At 44.7% G+C, this 19,067-nt stretch overlaps 1 long non-coding RNA gene across 1 annotated transcript; it reads right to left on the bottom strand.

Moving 5' to 3' along the window:
- Positions 1-14,950, bottom strand: LOC120638443. The gene is made up of 3 exons (XR_005660105.1): positions 14,911-14,950; positions 8,203-8,205; positions 1-14 (listed from the first exon to the last, which is right to left on the bottom strand). It is a non-coding gene; the product is annotated as an uncharacterized LOC120638443 (long non-coding RNA).
- Between the last annotated feature and the right edge of the window lie 4,117 nt (positions 14,951-19,067).

The following is a 19,067-nucleotide window of genomic DNA, read 5'->3' as shown; positions in this document are numbered from 1 at the left end:
TGTTCTTCTTCCGACTGAGCCCGTGAGCCCCATGTGGGACAGAGACTGTTTCCAACCTGATTAACCTGCGTCTACTCCACCTCCTAGAACAGTGCTTGACACATCGTAAGCACGTAACAAATACCATAATAATAAATAAGGTCTTTGTTCAGTGCTGCACACAATAAGTGCTCAAAAATACCACCGAGTGATTGAATGAAGTGATAGCAGTTATGAAATTGTAAGAGTGATCACTCATCAGATACAGGTCATCAAAATCACTTGCTGGGAAGCAAGTTTCAAAATGTACTCTTTTGGGAGTGGCCATAAGAGGAAGCGAGATTCTAAATTCCAAGCACTGACTAAGGAGAGCAAGAGGAAAGCAGGTCCATGGACATTTAAAAAAAGAATAAAATGTACAAAAATGATTTGGCGGGGGGAACCTACTTTGTCCTGTCTTGGGTTTACTCATGTGGACTATTCTTATTTGGACTATTTTGTATTTGTTCTGTGTAGGCAGAGCTTTTTATTTTTTTTTAAGCCCTGCTATTTTCTGAGTGGGTACTGAGAGTAGAATAAGGAATATGTAGCCTAGTCTGGAAGAGATTACAGGGTCATTTAGGGATACAAGACTTTTAATCATTTCACTGTGTCTGCAGTAAGTTGTTAGTGATTTGCCAGGCAGACTTCTGTGATGAGCGAAAACTAGTCGAGTGTTTCCCTCCCTAAAATAGTAGAGCTATCTTATGGTTTGCAGAAAACGCTGCTAGTGGTGAGATTATATCCATGTGAATGCCAGTGAGAGGGAATCTTTTGCATAATGTGTCTTTTTGCATGCTGTACCCCCCGCTTTGGGGGATGAGTTTTGCTTATGCATCAGTGGCTAAGAGAGGAAAAGACAAGTCCTACTTCCAGAAGGACATGAACTTGAGTTACTCTAGCCGTTGTTTGGGTAGTCTGCAGTGAGACATCCATCCTCTCTTGCCCATTTTCCCTGTGCCAGGAGAGCGCATTGAGAGAAAGCTGGTAGAAAAGGCAGGGGCAGTCTGAATCACTGAGCCGAATATCTCTGAGACCCCAAAGCAGCAGATGCTTCTTTGTCCGCACTCATTCCATAAGCCCTGTTGACGATGATACTCAGATTGCTGAGATTGGAGGGGTCGTCTCCATTTTCTCATCAAAACAAGAAATTAAAAACCGAAGTCCAACAAAAAATACCAGCTAGACACACTGGAGATGGAAAGCGGGGGGCGCATCAGGGTGGTTGGCAGGTAGGTAGGAACAGGTATTTATCGAGGGCCCACTGCATGCACTGCACCATTCATTCTAAGCTTTTGGGAAAGTACACCAGAAGCACGAGGCCTGTCCCCTGCCCCTAGGGAGCTTGCACTCTAATGGGGGAGACTGAAAACGATATATAAAAATAGGACAGTCAGAATGAACGGACCGTTCAATTGATTACTCACCGATATTTAAGTGCTAAGGGAGGATCTAAATAAACACTAAAGGTGGCTGACGGGTAGATGTGACTTGGCGTGATGGAAGTTAATGGAGAAGACTTGGAGGAGGGATTTTAGGCGGCCCTTGAAAGTGGGGAAATCTGGCATCTGTCAGAGTAGGGCTAGGGAAGGGGAATTGCAGACCTGAGAAACAGCATGAGCAGGGGTGGGAATGGAGGTGAAAGAGTTGGGAGAGAGGTACATCTGGAAGGTTACTTTGGAAGGAATGAAGTAAGCCAGCTGAAGTGTAGCACAATGATATATCAGCCAACTGGAGACTCAGGGGCTGAAAGTTTGAATCTTGGCTAATTTTCTATGCAAACCTGGGGAAAATCACAGCTCTTACCTGTTTCTTCATCTGTAAAATGGAGGGTGGCAGACTAGTGTGACTGTGGAAACACCCAGGTACTCTGACGGTAGGTGCTATATAAATAGCGAGGCAGATAAGGGGAAGAACGAATGGAGCAGACGCAAAATGTTCGCTAATGCTTCAAGAATCGAATGTCTATGTGTCGCTCTTCATAAAGAACGGCAGGTTCAGCTTTTAAGGTTACCCGATAACCCATACAGCCCCACAGAGTGTGAGTGAACCCTCAGATAAATGGCCTTAAATCTTAGAAGTGAAAAAAAAGAAAGTGTAAGCATGAACAGTTTCCTCAAATTAGCATACATATTGCCTTCGTAGTTCAATTAAGGGAAATCTAGATCTCATTTTATTGAAAGACTGTGATTTAACAGGTTTCCCTCTATTTTCTGTAAACTTACATTGAGGTTGAATATTTGGCTAAATTTTCTTATGACCTTCCCTGAGATATTAATTTACCTGGGTGATGAACAATAAGTACAGCCATTTTCATCAGGCGGGGTCAGACTCAAGCAACCCCTGACTTCGCTTCCTCAGGACAGTACAAAGATTAAGCTCCATTTTGGTTGTAAGCAAGAATCCTGAAATGCAATGCCTAGACGAACAACAAGGTTAACACTCTGCTCAGTAACACACTTAGAGACAATTCAATTGAGAACATTTCCTCAACAGATAATAAGTAATAATGATCACACTGGATTTCAAGTTTTCTTATCCAGGTAGAACGGGAACTGTTCAAAAAGTGATAACTTTTATATTTTTCGGCTTTTGAAAGTTTTTTTTTGTCGGTTCAAATTAAACTGCATCTTCAAAGGCACCAAGTATTCAACCTAAAGTCTAGGTCCTCCCCTAATTCTCAGATTCTCTATGAATACTTACAATGTGCTTTGGAAATCAAAGCCATTAATTTCTCTTTCAATATCCTCAAGACTCTTGTCTGCAAATGGGGTTCAGCTAATATACTGCCTAACACTATAGTGAAATCAGATGAGAAAAACTACCGTTTGAGCTCTGTCAGCTCTTTCACTGCTTTTCCTTTCGACACATCAGTTCAAGTTTTTTTCCCTATGGTATTGTTAAGCACTCAATATGTGCCAGGCACTGTACTAAGCTCTGGGGTAGAAACAAAACTAATCAGGTTGGACTTAGTCCATGTCCCACATGGGGCTCACAGTCTTAATCTCTATTGTACAGATGAGGGAACTGAGGCCCAGAGATGTTGACTTGCCCAAAGTCACACAGCAGGTAGTTGGTGGAACCGGGATTAGAACGCAGGTCCTTCTGATGCCTAGGCCTGTGATTGATCCATCAGGCCAGGCTGCTTCGCTATGAAGGTTCAGGACTTTTCATCGTTTAGCCAAAATTCATGAGTTATCTTTCCACGTAGCTGAGGCTGTAATTGAAATAACAGTGAGCTAGAACAAACCCAAAGACTAGTCATGAATAAATATAATTAATTGAAAGCACCATCCCCTCATGTAAAGACCACGGGCCTGGGAGTCAGAGGACCTAGATTCTAATCCTGGGTCCTCCGTTTGTCTCCCGGGTGACCTCGGATGAGTCTCAGCTTCTCTGTACCTCAGTTACCTCATCTGTAAAATGGAGATTAAGACTGCGAGTCCCATGGGGGACATGGATTCTGTCCAACCTGATTACCTTGTATTTACCCCAGTGCTTAGTACAGTGCCTGGCACATAATAAGTGATTAACAAATACCATTAAAAAAATTGGAAATTCGAACCAGGTAGAAACTCCAATGCTGTTTTTTCAATCCATGGTATTTATTGAGTGCTTACTAGGTGCAGAACACTGAACTAAACTCTTGGGAGAGAACAGAATTAGTAGACACATTCATTCAATAGTATTTATTGAGCACTTACTATGTGCAGAGCACTGTACTAAACGCTTGGAATGTACAATTCGGCAACAGATAGAGACAATCCCTGCCCAATACCGGGCTCACAGTCTAAGCAATAATAATGATGGTATTTGTTAAGCGCTTACTATTAACAAATACCATCATTATTATTGCTTAGACTGTGTGCCAAGCACTTTTCTAAGTGCTGGGGGAGAATAAAGGTAATCAGGTTGCCCCAAGTGGGGCTCACAGTCTTCATCCCCATTTTACAGATGAAGGAACCGGGGCGCAGTGAATTGAGTTGCCCAAAGTCACGAAGCTGACAAGTGCCGGGGCCGGGATTAGAACCCACGACCCTTGATTCCCAAGCCCGGCATCTTTCCACTGAGCCACGCTGCTTTCCCTGCCTACAAAGAAAAGCAGTGTGGTCTAGTGGGTAGAGCACAGACCTCAGAGTCAGGCAGACCTAGATTCTAATCTAGATTCTGATACTTGTCTGCTGTGTGAGCTTGGACAACTCACTTCACTTCTCTGAGCCTCAGTCACCCCATCTGTACAATGGGGATTAAGACTGTGAGCTCCATGTGAGCCAGAGACCGTGTCCAACCTGATTAGCTTGTATCTACTCCAGCACTTAGTACAGTGCCTGACACGTAGTAAGTACTTAATAAAATGCCACAATTATTATTGTTATATGGACCTTACAGTCTACAAGCGAGATGGGCTTTAAAATAAATTACAGATGGTAAAATACTAGAGTTTAAAAATACATACGTAAGTATTATGGAGCTGGAGTTGGTGAGTATCAAAGTGCTTCGGGGTACTCATAGGCAGTGCAGAGGGGAAGGTGAGTGGGGGAAATAAAGGACTTAGTTCGGGAAGGCCTCGTAGAGGAGCTGTGATTTAGGAGAGTGTTGAGGGTTGGGAGAGAGGTGGACTGTCAGATATGAAGGGGGAGCTCTACCAAGTACCAAGAGACCAGCTCATCAGAACTAATCAAAAAAGGCATTAATTACCTCAGAGAAGTGGGTGGAACCGAATGCATTTTGTACTCATCAGATGAATTTTGAACTGTTATAAGTTCAATAAAATTGCACGTGCTCTTTGCCATTCATTTTTCCTGAATATGTAGTCCCCTGTATATTTTAAAGGAAGTATATAATCTATATTTGACATATTTACACTTGTCATAAAGATGTCATTCTGTAAGCACTGCCCCTGCCAAATATGTCTTTGGAGTCTGGTTATAAAGCCCTTAAAGATATTTCATCAAAAAGTTAGGAACCATTCCTTGCCAAGAAAAAAGCTCAAATGCTAAAGGATTCTCTGAACCCACAATCTTGTAGTGCACTTCAAACTTGGAAACTTGTGCTCTTACACCCTCTAAAATAAAATGCCATGGGATTTGGGCTAGATTTAAGGGAGAATAATAGCTTGATGGGACTCTACCTCCCTGAGTGACTGTGATAGCCTTTCCTCAAAGGTTCGGGCTGTGGTAAATCACTCTTTGGGGGTAAGGGCTCCACATATAATGTGCTTTAATATTTGTAGGACTTTCAAATGCTAATTGATGAGTGACATCTTCAGTATACCAAGAGGTACCCTATTTCTTAAAAAGGTTAATCTATTTTTTTCTTACCTTTCGTTGATAACCCAGGGACATTTAGCACCTCTTTCTTTGAGTCATGCTGCATCAAGCCATTCAGCTTTGATGAAGGGAAGTTGTGTGGCCTGGTGGAAAGAGCAGGGCCCAGGAGTCCAAGAACCTGGCTTTTCTAATCCTGGCTCTGCTGACTGCTTGCTGGGTGACCTTGGGCAAGTCACTTACCTTTCTGTATCTCAGTTTCCTCAACTGTAAAATGGTGATAAAATGCCTGTTCTCCCACCTACTTAGACTGTGAGCCCCATGATTGTGTCCTACATAGTAAGCACTTAACAGATACCATAAAAAAGAATAGAGGATCTCAGGAGGAAGCAGTTCCGCTTCCCTAAGTAGAGTATGAAATTCCACATATGCAAAAGTGTGTCCATCAATCAGTGGTATGTGTTGAGCCTTAATGTGTGCAGGGCTCTCCGCTGCCGGCAAGGAGCTTACAATCTGTTCCACATATTTTCCTTTTTTTCTTTCTTTCCCACTCTTTCGCTACCTGTAACTTCATTTCCACTACTAAACACCATCTAACGGCCGGTATTTCCTACACTGGAAGCGAGAATCTAACTTGACCCTAAAGTACAACGTGATCCAACCAGCAGTGGGGAGTAAGCAGGGTCAGCCCTTTCTCTTTCTCATGTCTTCTTCCACTGGTTTGACCCAGACACGGGGGCTTCTGGGACAGCCCGGTTCCCCTCCTCCCGGCTTCTCGGTAAGCAGTGTGGGCTTTTAACGTCTTGTAGCCCTCTCTTTCACAATCCGCAAGTGTCACTTTTTCATTATCCCCGTTTTGAATGAGGGGTAGTGAGAAGATGAGCCATTTTTCGAAAAGGGTGGCCTCACATTAGCACATGGGCTGGCAGGGTGTGGAGTCGATAACACAACACTGCACAAGGTTCACAATAATAGCATTTGTGAAGCACTTATCATACTCCAAACGCTCTCTAGGCAATGAGGTAAATACAAGAGAATGAGGTCCCACAGTGGGGCTCACAGTCTAAGTAGGAGGGGTGACGGGTATCGAATCACCATTTCACAGATGAGGAAACTGAGACACCGATAAGTGAAGCGACCGGCCCAAGGTCACCCAGCAGGCTGGTAGCAGAGCTGCGATTAAAACTCGGGTCGTCTGCCTCGGGGTGCGTGCCCTTTCTGCCAGACCACGCAGCTTCCCTTCATCAAAGTTGTGGAGCTTGATGAAGCGTGGCTCAAGGAGAGAGGTGCTGGATGCCCCTCGTCTGAAAAAGGCAGGAGGGCCTGGGTTCGAATGTCGACCCTGCCACCTGTCCACCGTGTGACCTTGGGCAAGTCACTTAACTTCTCCGTGCCTCATTTACCTTAACTGTAAAATGGGGATTAAGACTGTGAGCTGTGTCGTGTGGGACTCGGACTGTGTCCAATCTGGTTGTCTTGTATCTCCCCCAGCACTTAGAATAGTACCTGGCACGTAGTAAGATACCAGATACCTTACTAACAGATACCATAAAAAGATAAAAGAAAGGGCTTTTGTCATCGCAACTGTGTCTGTCGGGGGGTGGTTTCCCAGCCTAGCAATCGCTGAGATCAGACTCGGTCCAAATCTGCCCGTCTCCAAGGTCAAAGGGACTGAGTCACACCCTGAAACTGACACCTGTCTACATCTCTACACTTCGTCTTCTCTCCAGTTCATCTCAATCGATCAGTTAATCAATGGCGTTTATTGAGCACTAACTCTGTGCAGAGCACTGTACTAGGTACTTGGGAGAGTACAGTACAACAGAGTCTGTAGGTGCATCCCCAGTCCACTGGGTATCCTGCTGGTGCCTCAAACTTAATATGGCCAAACTGAGCTACAGTCCAAGAAACCCTCAGTCTCAGTGTTATCCTCGGCTCCTCACTGTCTCTCACCCCTCTTGTTAACTGCTGACTCCTGATGGGTCGTCCTACACAACATTTCCCATGTCTTCCCAGTCCTCTCCACCCAGACTGTAACCATCTTGGTCCAAGTTCTTGTCACATCACAGCTAGACCATGATATCATCTTCCTCCCTGGTCTCCTTGCCTCAACACCCCTTCCAGCCTAGAGTGCGCACTGCTGCCCGGAGCATCCTCTTAAAGCGCTGATTATCCCACAGTTCCCCTCTCCTTAGAAATCTTCTCACATTCATTTTCAAATCTGCCCACCATCATCTTAGGACCATTTATTTGAGGGTCCACTCACACTCGGCGGGACTTTATTTGGTTATCAGGTAAGCTTAAAGGCTGAACCTCCCGTTCTTTATGAGGAGCAACACGTATACATTTGACTCTTGGCTCATCATCGGACACTTTGCTTCTGCTCCATTTGTCCTTTTCCTTATCTGCCTCTCTATTTATGTAGCGCCTGTCACCATAGTACTTGGGTGCTTCCACAGGCAAACTAGTCTGCCCCCCTCCATTTTACAGATGAAAACAGATAAGAAGAACTCTGATTTTCCCCAGGTTCACGTAGAAAATTAGCCAAAGTTGGAGCTTTCAGCCCCTGAGTTTCCAGTTGGTTAAGCTGTAGTACCTCTCAACAACAGCTCTACCTCTTGATGAGATGGGTCACCATATGGTATTGAGCCATCTTTTCAGAGTGATTTTAATTCACAAACTGCTTTTTAAAACGTCCAAGTGGATGGTATTTTTATAGAAGAAAAAAACATATGCCGGGGCCTGACCCATTTGATGGCTATTCAGCAAACATATGGCTATGAGACAGTGGAATGGGCCATTGAAGAGACTTGCCGAATCTCCTTCCTCAGAGGCATCAAAGGGCCTTCGTCTGTTTGAGATGGTTGGGTGCATATCTCACTGGAGGGGAGACACTGGGCGGGAGAAAATATTGAACTCTCTTCCATACCCTCGTTTCCATTTTTAAGTAGTCTTTGTGTGATACTCTCCCAACCACTTAGTACAAGCCGAGTTGCTCCAGCCCTTAGAACGGTGCTTGGCGCAGAGTAAGTGCTTAACAAGCACCATTATTATTCTTCACCTCTCTGTAAAATAGGCCCACCTACTTAGATTCAGAGACCCACCTGGGACGGGGACTGTGACTAACCTGATTATCTTATAATAATAATAATGGTGGTATTTGTTAAGTGCTTACTATGTGCAGAGCACAGTTCTAAGCACTAGGGTCAAAACAGGTTAATCAGGTTGTCCCACGTGAGGCTCACAGTTAGTCCCCATTTTACAGATGAGGTAACTGAGGCACAGAGAAGTTAAGTGACTTGCCCAAAGTCACACAGCTGACAAGTGGCAGGGCCGGGATTCGAACCCATGACCTCTGACTCCCCAGCCCCTGCTCTTTTCACTGAGCCATGCTGCTCCCCATTCTGATTAATCAGTTGAGCACTATAGAGCACTGTACTAAACGTTTTGGAGAGTCTAGTATAACAGAGTTGGTAGATACTTCCTCTGCCCACAAGAAACTTAGTCTAGAGGGGGAGACAGATACTATAAATAAATTAGGGATATTTACAGAAGTGCCATGGGGCTGAGAATGGAGTGGATAAAGAGTGCAAATCCAAGTGCAAGGGAGACCAGAAGGGAGTGGGAGAAGAGGAAATGAGGGCATATTTGGGGAAAGGCCTCTTGGAGGAGATGTGCTTTTCATAAGGCTTTGAAGGTTGGGAAAGTGATCGTTCTGTTGGATTTGAAGAGTGAGGGAGTACTAGGCCAGAGGCGGAAGGTGGGCAAGGGGTCAGTGGCAAGGTAGATGAGTAGGTTGGCATTAGAGGAGCAAATTGCGCAGGCTAGTTTGTAGTAAAAAATCAGAGAGGTAAGGTGGGAGGGGATAAAGTGAGTGCTCTAAAGCCAATGGTAAGGAATTTGTGTTTGATGTGGAGGCGGATGGGCAACCACTAGAGGTTCTTGAAGAGTAGGGAGGCATGAACCGTTTTCTAGAAAAATGATCCTGGAAGCGGAGTGAAGTGCCGACTGAAGTGGGGAAAGACAAGAAACAGGGAGATCAGCAAGGAGGCTGATGGAGTAGTCAGTTTAGTGCCTACTACGATGCTTGTCATGTAGTAAGTGCTTAACAAATGCCATTTTTATCATCATTACTGTTGTTATTATTTTCGTTATTCCTCTGTAGTTCATAGATGGGTCATTCCCGCTACATGCCATTATGCCTCAATAGGAATTTTTCTTTTTGCCCAAATTTGCACAGGGCAAACATAACTTGAATGCCTGCGTGGAAAATATGAATATGTAATCTATTTAGACCCTGAGCCCCATGTGGGGCAGGGACTATGTCTGACCTGATTAGCTTTTATCTTCCCCAGTGCTTGGAACAATGCTTGACCCATAGTAAGTGCTTAAGAAGACCATAATGGTAATAATGATAATTACAATTATTGTCAGTGCCTCAACACCTGGCCCAGAAACCCTGTTGTTATTAACAACTGCTTGATGGATAGATGGTAGTTTGGTCTTTCCCAGGCTATAATTTTGCTGCTGACCCTATTGCTTCAGGACATTCCCCTGCCTCTGGGGGGTGGAGGGGAAGAAGGGAGGAGAAGGGGCGAGGTGACAAGAACAGCATGGAACCGCCAACACCTCTAGGCAGCAGTTGTCAATAAAGGACCTCCCAGCCAATCGGCGGCATACACATATCCAGAAGACCAGCAGTGGCTTCCCAACCTCAATCCCAAATTTTCTCTCTTCTTCCAGGCTGAAGCTTGACTAATAGCAAGCCCACCCTATGCTAGCAGATTTTGTTAGGGCTTTTATGGAACCCATTTTTCAAACAGATATTTTCCTTATGTAGACTTGGCCTTTCTGCATATATCTTCTCTCACCATCATGAGTCACCATTTGGCCAAATAATAAGAAATTCCATTACATTTCTCCATCATCATTTTTTCTCTGGAGAAGGCTATTGTTGGATATATGTAGTGCAGACTGCTGCCCATAGAAAGCTGAAGCAACTTGGCATTAAGAAAGGAATATGCTCTGCCTCCCTCCCCTTTCCCCTCCCCTTGGTGGAAAGAGCACCAAGACCTCAGCTAGGATTCTGCCAATGGGATCTTGGATAAGCCAGTTTGTCTCTCTCTGTCTCCAAAGAGTATCGTAGATGTAAAAGGTTTGGTGCCTGCCCTCAAGGATTTTATAACCTAACCTCTCTAGGAATAGTATTCTAGATATGTACTCCACTTCTGATTGTGCCTCACAACTGGTGGATTGGAGCCTGCCAAGGTTGGTGTGGGGAGGGATCTTTGTAAAACTAGCCATATTTGGTACTGTCTACCTGCGATGGGTCTGGTATCCTCCTCCACAGCAAAAGAGTTCCACCTCTTCTAATGATTCCCCCGGACTCCTTTAGTTAAAAAAAAAAAAAAGAGATAAGAGAAAATCACTGATCAGTTTCCCTCTTTGCCTGCCTAGTGGCCACCTTATCACCCTAAAAAAGGCAGTGAAGGTGCCATCCATCTGATTATTTTCCAGGTCCATAGGCTGGTAGGTAATAGCCTGGCAAAGCGCTGCCTCTGAAGATGTACCCAAGCCCCAGTGTACCCAAGCCACATTGGACATGGCAGAGTTCTGGTAGCTGAGATGGTTTTGGAAAATACAGTCATACAATCTGGAGGGGCTTCAGAGCAGCATTTGGAAGAGAGGATTTGGCCTCTGGAGCTTCCTAATTAAACTCTGCCCTGTTTTTGTGGGCGGGGGCTCTAAGATTCTGGCATGCATTGGTATTATGATAATTGTTATCATGACAGTCTGGATTATTAATAAGAACTTGCCAGAGCTCTAAAAGTAGGCAGGGGTGGTGTCTACTTAACTCTTGTCCTCTCCCAAGTACTTAGTCCAGTGCTCTGCCCACAGTAAGCACTCAATACCATCGATTGAAAGGGTCGATTTTTTTCCATTTGATAGGACACCCAGATGTATAGCATCTTTGAGGTGTTTTATAGGCATCAGCTCCTTAACTGTTGGAGCCGCTTCCTTATCGTTCTTGCTTATAACTTCTGACAGCACCTTCCCACCCGGCACTCCTGTTTCTCAGGAATGAATGGCTACGCCTCCTTAAAGTTTAGAATTGGCTTTTAACCCAAATCCCTTCATGAAGCCAAGAAACAAGAAAAGGCTTAAAAGATGGAGAGGGAGAGAAGAAATAACAACGGAAGACTGACGGTTGAAAAAATGATAGCCTTCTACTTCTCTGGATTCTCTCCCCCTTTCTCCGAGCTGATAACGTTGCCTCGCCTAATGGTAACTAAGGCAACCGGACTTTCTAGGTGGAAAGACTCAAAAACAGTCCCCGTAATCATTCTGAAAGCCCTGAACAATAGCTTAGAGCTTAAACAAAATCTCTACGAGGGTGCCAAGCTTTTACTGGGTTGAGTGGAAGGTTTGAGTGATTTCTGGCTCTGTTTCCCGTTAGGTCACCCCTTCAGCCCTCTGGCAGTGGTCTATCATCATCTAATACTGGTGGTATAGTACTGGAGGAAGAGAAGACAGGTTGGACCCGGCCCTTGTCCTACATGGGGCTCACAGTCTAAATGGTAGTGAGAACAGGTATCGCCTCTCCTTTTTACAGATGAGAAAATTGAGGTCCAGAGAAGTCCAGTGATTTGGCCAAGGTCACAACAGCAGGCAAGTGCCAAACCTGTCAGCAGATCACTGTCTTAGTGATGGTAGCCAACTGCTTGGAAGCAGCCCCTCTGAATCCCATCATTTTTTTGGTTCATAGGACCACACAGAAAAATGCACACACTAGCCTCACTGCTGCTTTTGAGAGTTTGAGCCTCTACCTTGCAAAATGAGACAGAAACAAGAGTGGATTTATTGTAATTATTACCCAAAGAATGCAGTTTTCTTTGTTGATTCACAAAAGAACAGCATTTACATCCCCAAATGGTTTGAATGATAACACAGGTCTCCTGTGGACTTGGTGTCTGGTTCTAATGAGGCAGGAAATGGAACTAGAAAGAGAACAGGAAAGCTCCCTTTTGGGAGAATAAAATCAGCGTATTCTTTCCACAGCTTGCCGGAAGTCAATTAGGGAACTCTTTTCCGACTCTTCTTGATTGTGGCTTGCTGTTTCTCAGCACCCAACGAAATTTCCGCCTCTTTGGCTCTTACATTGAATCTTATTTGGAGTTTGTTGTGCCTCATCTTTTGTTTCTCTTCCCATTTTTCTCCTTCACTGTGTTTTTTCCTGTATCATTCCTCCCTTTTACCTGGTTGTTTTGTTCCCCCCTATTTTCCACCCACTTTTTCTCTTTCTCTCTCGTGTTTCTCACATCCTCAGAAACAAACACCTCTGACCCCTTCCATCCTTCCTTCATCCTTCCACCCTTTCCTTCAACTCCATGAAGGTTTTCTCCTCCTGAGCACCCATGTAGGCGCCTCTGCTCACATTTTGCTTTAGAATGGCCCAAGTCCACTGCTGTGGACTGAGTGGCCCGTGGCCACTCTGCGATATCACGACCCCTGTGCAGGTGGGGAGTTAACCTGGACGCTCTATCCATTGGTCTAAAAAGGTCATTAATGGTTTAACAGCCCAGTAGTTAATTGGCACTTGGGAGAGGACTGGTCTAGCTGTAGTGTGACTTCTGGGGGTCGTCACCCCGGTGTTGCGAATCTAGTTCGAGCTACTAGGAGCATTGACGTTACTGGGGGCAAGGGATGGGGGAGGCGGAGGGACAGGTGGTTTGAGGCCCGAAAGAGCTGGTGCAGGCAGTGAGAATGGAAATCGGGAAAGGTCTAGAATTATTGTTGCCGAGGGAGGAGAGGGCAATTAAAGCAGGTGAGAGGGAGTTTGGGGACTGCCCATTCCTGTTCCCCTGTTTCCCTAGCCCAGGACCTTTCCATCTTTCCGTGACCAGTAGGCAGCCAGGTGCTGTCCCAGAGTTACGTGGGGCCCCAAAGTCTGGTTCCCTGCATTGCTGTGTGAGTGGCACCAAGTGATGATGTCATACAGCACACACCGCCCGATGTCTTCTGCTCAGGTGAGAAGGACAGCCAACTGTGCCCTTGCCTCACGGCTCACGTCATCCTGAAGCCGCCACTGAGTAGGAAGTCTAAGTTCAAGATAGAGAGGCTTTATACGACTGAGATTACCGTTTCGAAACCTCTGTGGGGTCTCGTTTCTCTCTCTTCTCTGTGGGGCTTCAAGTTTGGGCTAAGTCACTATATAGCAACATGGCCCGGAGAAAGTTGCTCGGGACAGGACATCAGGAAATCTGAGTTCTGAACCCAACTCTGCCACTGACCCGCTGTTGTGACCTTGGGCAAGTTATGAAATGTTTCTGTGCCTCAGCTTCCTTGCTGGAAAATGGGTATGAGGTGCATGCTCTCCCAACTTCTTTGATTATGAGCTCTATGTGGGAGGAGGGACTGTCAGGTCTAATTATCTTGGATGTACCTTAGGGCTTAGCACAGTGCTTTGGCACATAGGAAGGGCTAGATAAATACTAAAAAGAATTAGGTAGACTTGTTAGTTTATAGTACAAGTTAGGGAATTGAGTCAGTGGCTTTGACAAGTTGAATACTCTAAAATCTTCTGCTCTGACTTTAAGAAACATGTATCAGATCAGGTTTAAGAATATCTCCCTTTGACATTTTATTTCATTTTGGCCCCTAAGTCTACTTGATACCGGAAGGGATCATGAAGACTCTTCAGTTAGCCCTGGCAATTTCCAATTTGGGCACCTCCTCTACAGTGATGTTTAGCTTTTATATCTGTATTCAGCCTTCCTTACACTACTGAAAAAAGTAAAAAAAAATATTGTTCTGCAGGCAGGGGTGTCCTCTTTCTGGGCAGCAGGGTGGCCGTTCATCTGGTTTCCAACTGACCTGGCCTCTTTCCGGAATGGATATGGAGTCAGATGCTTTTCTTTCTTGGTTTATATTTTTGAGGGCTTCCCCTTCCTCCACCACAGTTCCTGCTGTTATGTTCCTTAGAGTTCATGTAGATTAGGAAGGGGAATGCCGTGACTCTGGAGTGTGTGTCTATAGAGTGGGTAGGTTGTCGCAGGAGTTGATGACTCAGGGGTTCTCCCAGGGAAATACTTTACAATTGGCCAAGCTCAGGCTTGCTTTTGCAAAATGGCACCCATGAGCCTTTCAGTAACTGTTGAAGAAATTACGTATCTTTCATGGGCCTAGAGATCAAACCTGGGACTCGTGTGTAGTGACAGAGAAGATGGGCCGAGGTGAAATAATGAAAGTAGTTGCCTGGTGGATAAAGCAAAGGTATAAGAGCCAGAGGACCTGGGTTGTAATGCCGGTTCTTCCACCTGCCTACCCTTTGATAATAATGTTGGTATTTGTTAAGCGCTTACTATGTGCCGAGCACTGTTCTAAGTGCTGGGGTAGACACAGGGGAATCGGGATGTCCCACGTGGGGCTCACAGTCTTAATCCCCATTTTACAGATGAGGTAACTGAGGCACAGAGAAGTGAAGTGACTTGCCCACGCTCACACAGCTGACAAGTGGTAGAGCTGGGATTTGAACTCATGACCTCTGACTCCAAAGCTCGTGCTCTTTCCACTGAGCCACGCTGCTTCTCCAAAATTATTGGCACTCCCCATCGGGGAATCGAACCCCGGTCTCCCGCGTGACAGGCGGGGATACTCACCACTATACTTTGACCTTGGGCAAGTCGCTTAGCTTCTGTGTGCCTCAGTTTCCTCAACTGTAAAATGGGGATTCAGTACCTGTTCTCCCACCTACTTGACTGTGAGCCCCGTATGGGACAAGGACTGAAGCAACCCTGATTAGCTTGTATCTACCCCAGTGCTTAGAATAGTGCTTAACAAATAACATTTAAAAAAAAGGATGTGGTGTCAAAGAAAGATTAAAAAGGTAGTGGAAGTATCCCTAGCTACATATTAATGCATGTATTCAATCAAGCAATGACTTTATTGTGTTCAGAGCACTGTACTAAGTGCTTGGGTGAGTACAATACAGTAGAGTTGGTAGACATGATCTACCAGGGAATTTACATCTGTACATACTCATTTTTCTATTTACTCCTTTGCTCATTTATCCATTCTTTGGTTATAATCAATTTTGCCTGTCCTTTTCCTAATACCTATAAATACTTTTGGGTCAGCTCATCTCCCTTGTTGGATTATCAGCTCCTTATAGACATGAATCTTGACTTGACTTGAACTTAGTAAAGTGCTCTACATTTAGTAGGTGCTCAGCCAATATGATTGTTTGGGGAGGGATCACATTTAACCCCGATTTCAGCCCTTGAAGTCTAGAACTGGGGGCTTTAAGGAAACCCCGTGGCCTAGTAGAAGTAGCACCAGTACGGGAGTCAAGCAACCCACCAGGCTCAGCTCCACTATGTAGAAGCAGCGTGGCTCAGTGGAAAGAGTACGGGCTTTGGAGTCAGAGATCATGGGTTCGAATCCCGGCTCTGCCACTTGTCAGCTGTGTGACTGTGGGCAAGTCACTTCACTTCTCTGGGCCTCAGTTACCTCATCTGTAAAATGGGGATTAAGACTGTGAGCCCCACATGGGACAACCTGATTCCCCTGTGTCTACCCCAGCGCTTAGAACAGTGCTCTGCACATAGTAAGTGCTTAACAAATACCAACATTATTATTATTATTATTATTATTATTATTACCTCTGTGTGACCTTGGGCAAGCCAATTAATTTCTCCATGCCTCAGGTTTTTATGGCCAATATGGGGGATGAGTTACCTATCCTCCTTCCACGTTAGACTGTGAGCCCGAAGTGTGACAGGGACGGTATCTGATCTGATTAGCAGGTATCTACCCCAGGACTTAGCACAGTGTTTGGCACATAGTAAACCTTTAACAAATATCTCTTTTATTAATATCATTATTATCATTGGCTACACCTAAAGCTGGACTTTGTTTAGTTTTTTATTTTGTATTTGTGTGTGTGTATGTGTATGTTTTTGTGTGTTCTGAGAGGAATTATACTCTGAAATTTCTGTTTGTCATCCAAGCAAACTTGGCATCACCATAATCCAAATCTCTCAAAATTTCAACTTCAGGACCACTCTACAAATTCTTAACTAGAGTAAAACAATTTTTAGAAAAACTCCCAGGATTTTTTCACTGCCTTAAATCTCTTTTGAAACTAATGGTGGCCTGAGGGACGCGCGGAGTGACCCAGTGGATGGTGAAATGGTTTGAGAGATTTTTTTTTTTTTAACCAGGTTCATTTCCCCCAGAAAGATGTTCTTCAGGGGACTGTTAGATCACTACATATTGGAAACACAAATCCTAAGAGATGAGACCTAAAAGAATAGCTGAACATGAATGTGCTAGATAGCTCACAGTTATTCTAGCCCATTGCTGTTAAGTCTGTCAAAGTGGCAACATTCAAGTGTTAAGAATCATTTTAATAATTTTGATACTATATGAAATTCTGCCATAGCTATTCTTTGTGCACAAAATGTAATACTCCCACCTGGCACTTAAATGAAAAAATGAATAGGGATGGACTTATGAACGTTTTACCTGCAAAATTCCTGGTTTTGCCTCAGCCAGAGCTTCTGCATGCATTTGATGTACTGTAGTTATTTGGGGTGTAATCTTGTATAATAATTAACTCCAATTGATCCACTGCAGTATGTTAGCAAAGTGCTGGGGCCTATTAAATCGGACGAAGAATACTCCAGTGGTTTCCTAATTTCCAGCATCATTATGCCGTTGAAAAAGTTGATTAATGCAAAGACATTGGTAAATGGGTTCTTTGCCATGTTGGTACACCATTAAAAATATTAAATATAACAAATAGAAAAAGCTCCAAATGAGCAAGTTTTGAGATGCCACTATTCTTCTTCATGAAAGAACTCTTCTGTCAAGTGAAAGGCAAGGGTAGAGCAGCCCATAAAAAAGAAAAATTCAGCAATGCCAAAAGTAGCCCACAATCTGCATAGTACGTGGATTACATTTTCTAAGTACTGCAAAGAAAGAAGAGTCAGAAACCCGCAGGAGCAAGTGAAGTGAAACACGATGTGACTTCACTGGTCACACTCATTTTACAATGAAAGGGGAGCAGAAGACATCAGAGAGAGACTAAATGTTTAGCTTGGACAGTCAGCAATGGTGGCTGACATTAATGACTGGACTTAGATTCTAGTCTTAGCCCCTGCATCGCGCTGCAAAGGCAGCCGGAAGCTTAGTTTGGATTGGGCGGGTCTCCATTAGTATTTCAATTATGCAAGCCTTTCATTGCACTCTCGAAGCAACCACATTGGTTCTTTGAGCATCAGGGTGAAAAATGGAATGCCTGTGTGATGGCCGTGAAGATGTGCTATCCGTTCCGGGTAAGATGAAGTCCACGAAGATGTGGTCTTACAAGGGCAGAAATTGTTTAATGCCCTAACTTCCGCCCCGTCAAGAAGGCATCGCTTTAGAACACTTAAACAGGTAGTAATAATAGTGATCTTTGTTCAGCACTTACTATTTGCCGAGCGCCGTTCTAAGCCCTGGGGTGTCACTACGATCAGATGGCCCAGTCCCTGTCCCACACGGGGCTCTCAGTCTGAGCAGGAGAGACAACAAGCATTTTAACCCCATTTTACAGAGGAGGAAACAGGAGGCCAGAGAAATTAAGTGATTTGACCAGTGTCCCACAGCAGGCATGTTGCAGAGCCGGGATTAGAGCCCCGGCCTCCTGACTCCCAGTCCTGCACTAGAGAAGGTGGAAAGTGTTCCGATCCCCGTCCCTCGCGGGGTTAGCGGATAATGCGGCGGTACAAGGAATTGGACTGCGGGGGCTCCGGTGAGAAGACTTCAGAGCGACTTAAAAAGGCTCTTTAAGGAAAAGCCTTGTGGAGCTAATTCTTGCCATCTGTCTGTTCTGCTGACCCAGCTCGTGCTTGGGTCATGAGTGACCGTGAAGCTCCGAAGAAACAAACGGTTGCTTACTTGCTTTCTCCTCTTAAGGTCCCCGTGCAGCAATTTGTTTATTCTGATCCCCTCTGTGAATTTTTCATCTGCTTTTATGTATTTATTTTGGCAATATTTCTAGCTGGCGCCCAGGTCTGTTAGGAACGGGAATGCACGACTGGATCCAGACTGGGCAATAGTTGCCATGGATTCCCTGTCAAGGCAGAGAACCTTTTCACCTGCAGTTATTGAGAAAATCGAAATGAAGCACTGCCCTATCGTTTGGGTAGCGAGTTCACTTATAATAAAACGCTACAAGCACCCACCCATTGCTTCCACCACTCACCTACCTTCCTTCCATCTTATTTTTGCTCTGTACTTTTGCCTCCTTGAACCGGGTAGAAAGTTGAAGTCCTAGAAACCATCGAAGGGGGACTGTTGAGTGATTGAAAATAATTTAATCCTTTTTTCCCCCTACCTGGTGATGAGCAAAACCTTTCGAAGCTGCAGAAACTACTAAGCCATGCTGGGCAGCATTCATTCATTCAATCGTATTTATTGAGTGCTTACTGTGTGCAAAGCACTGTATTAGGCACTTGGGAGAGTACAATATAATAACAGACACATTCCTTGCCTACAGCAAGCTCACAGTCTAGAGGGGGAGGCAGTCATTAATATACGTAAATAAATAAATAAAGTGTAAAAATTGCAGATATTTACAAATGTGATGTGGGGATGGGAGGGAGGTTGAATGAAGGAAGTAGGTCAGGGTGAGGCAGAAGGGAGTGGGAGAAGCGGAGAGGAAGGCATAGTTAGGAGGCTTCTGGAAGGAGATATCCCTTCAGCAAGGCTTTCAAGTTGGGGAGAGCAATTATCTGT

This window comes from Ornithorhynchus anatinus, chromosome 6 (genome assembly GCF_004115215.2).
Source record: "Ornithorhynchus anatinus isolate Pmale09 chromosome 6, mOrnAna1.pri.v4, whole genome shotgun sequence".
Classification (NCBI taxonomy): domain Eukaryota; kingdom Metazoa; phylum Chordata; class Mammalia; order Monotremata; family Ornithorhynchidae; genus Ornithorhynchus; species Ornithorhynchus anatinus.
This window is presented reverse-complemented; position numbering and strand designations above follow the sequence as displayed.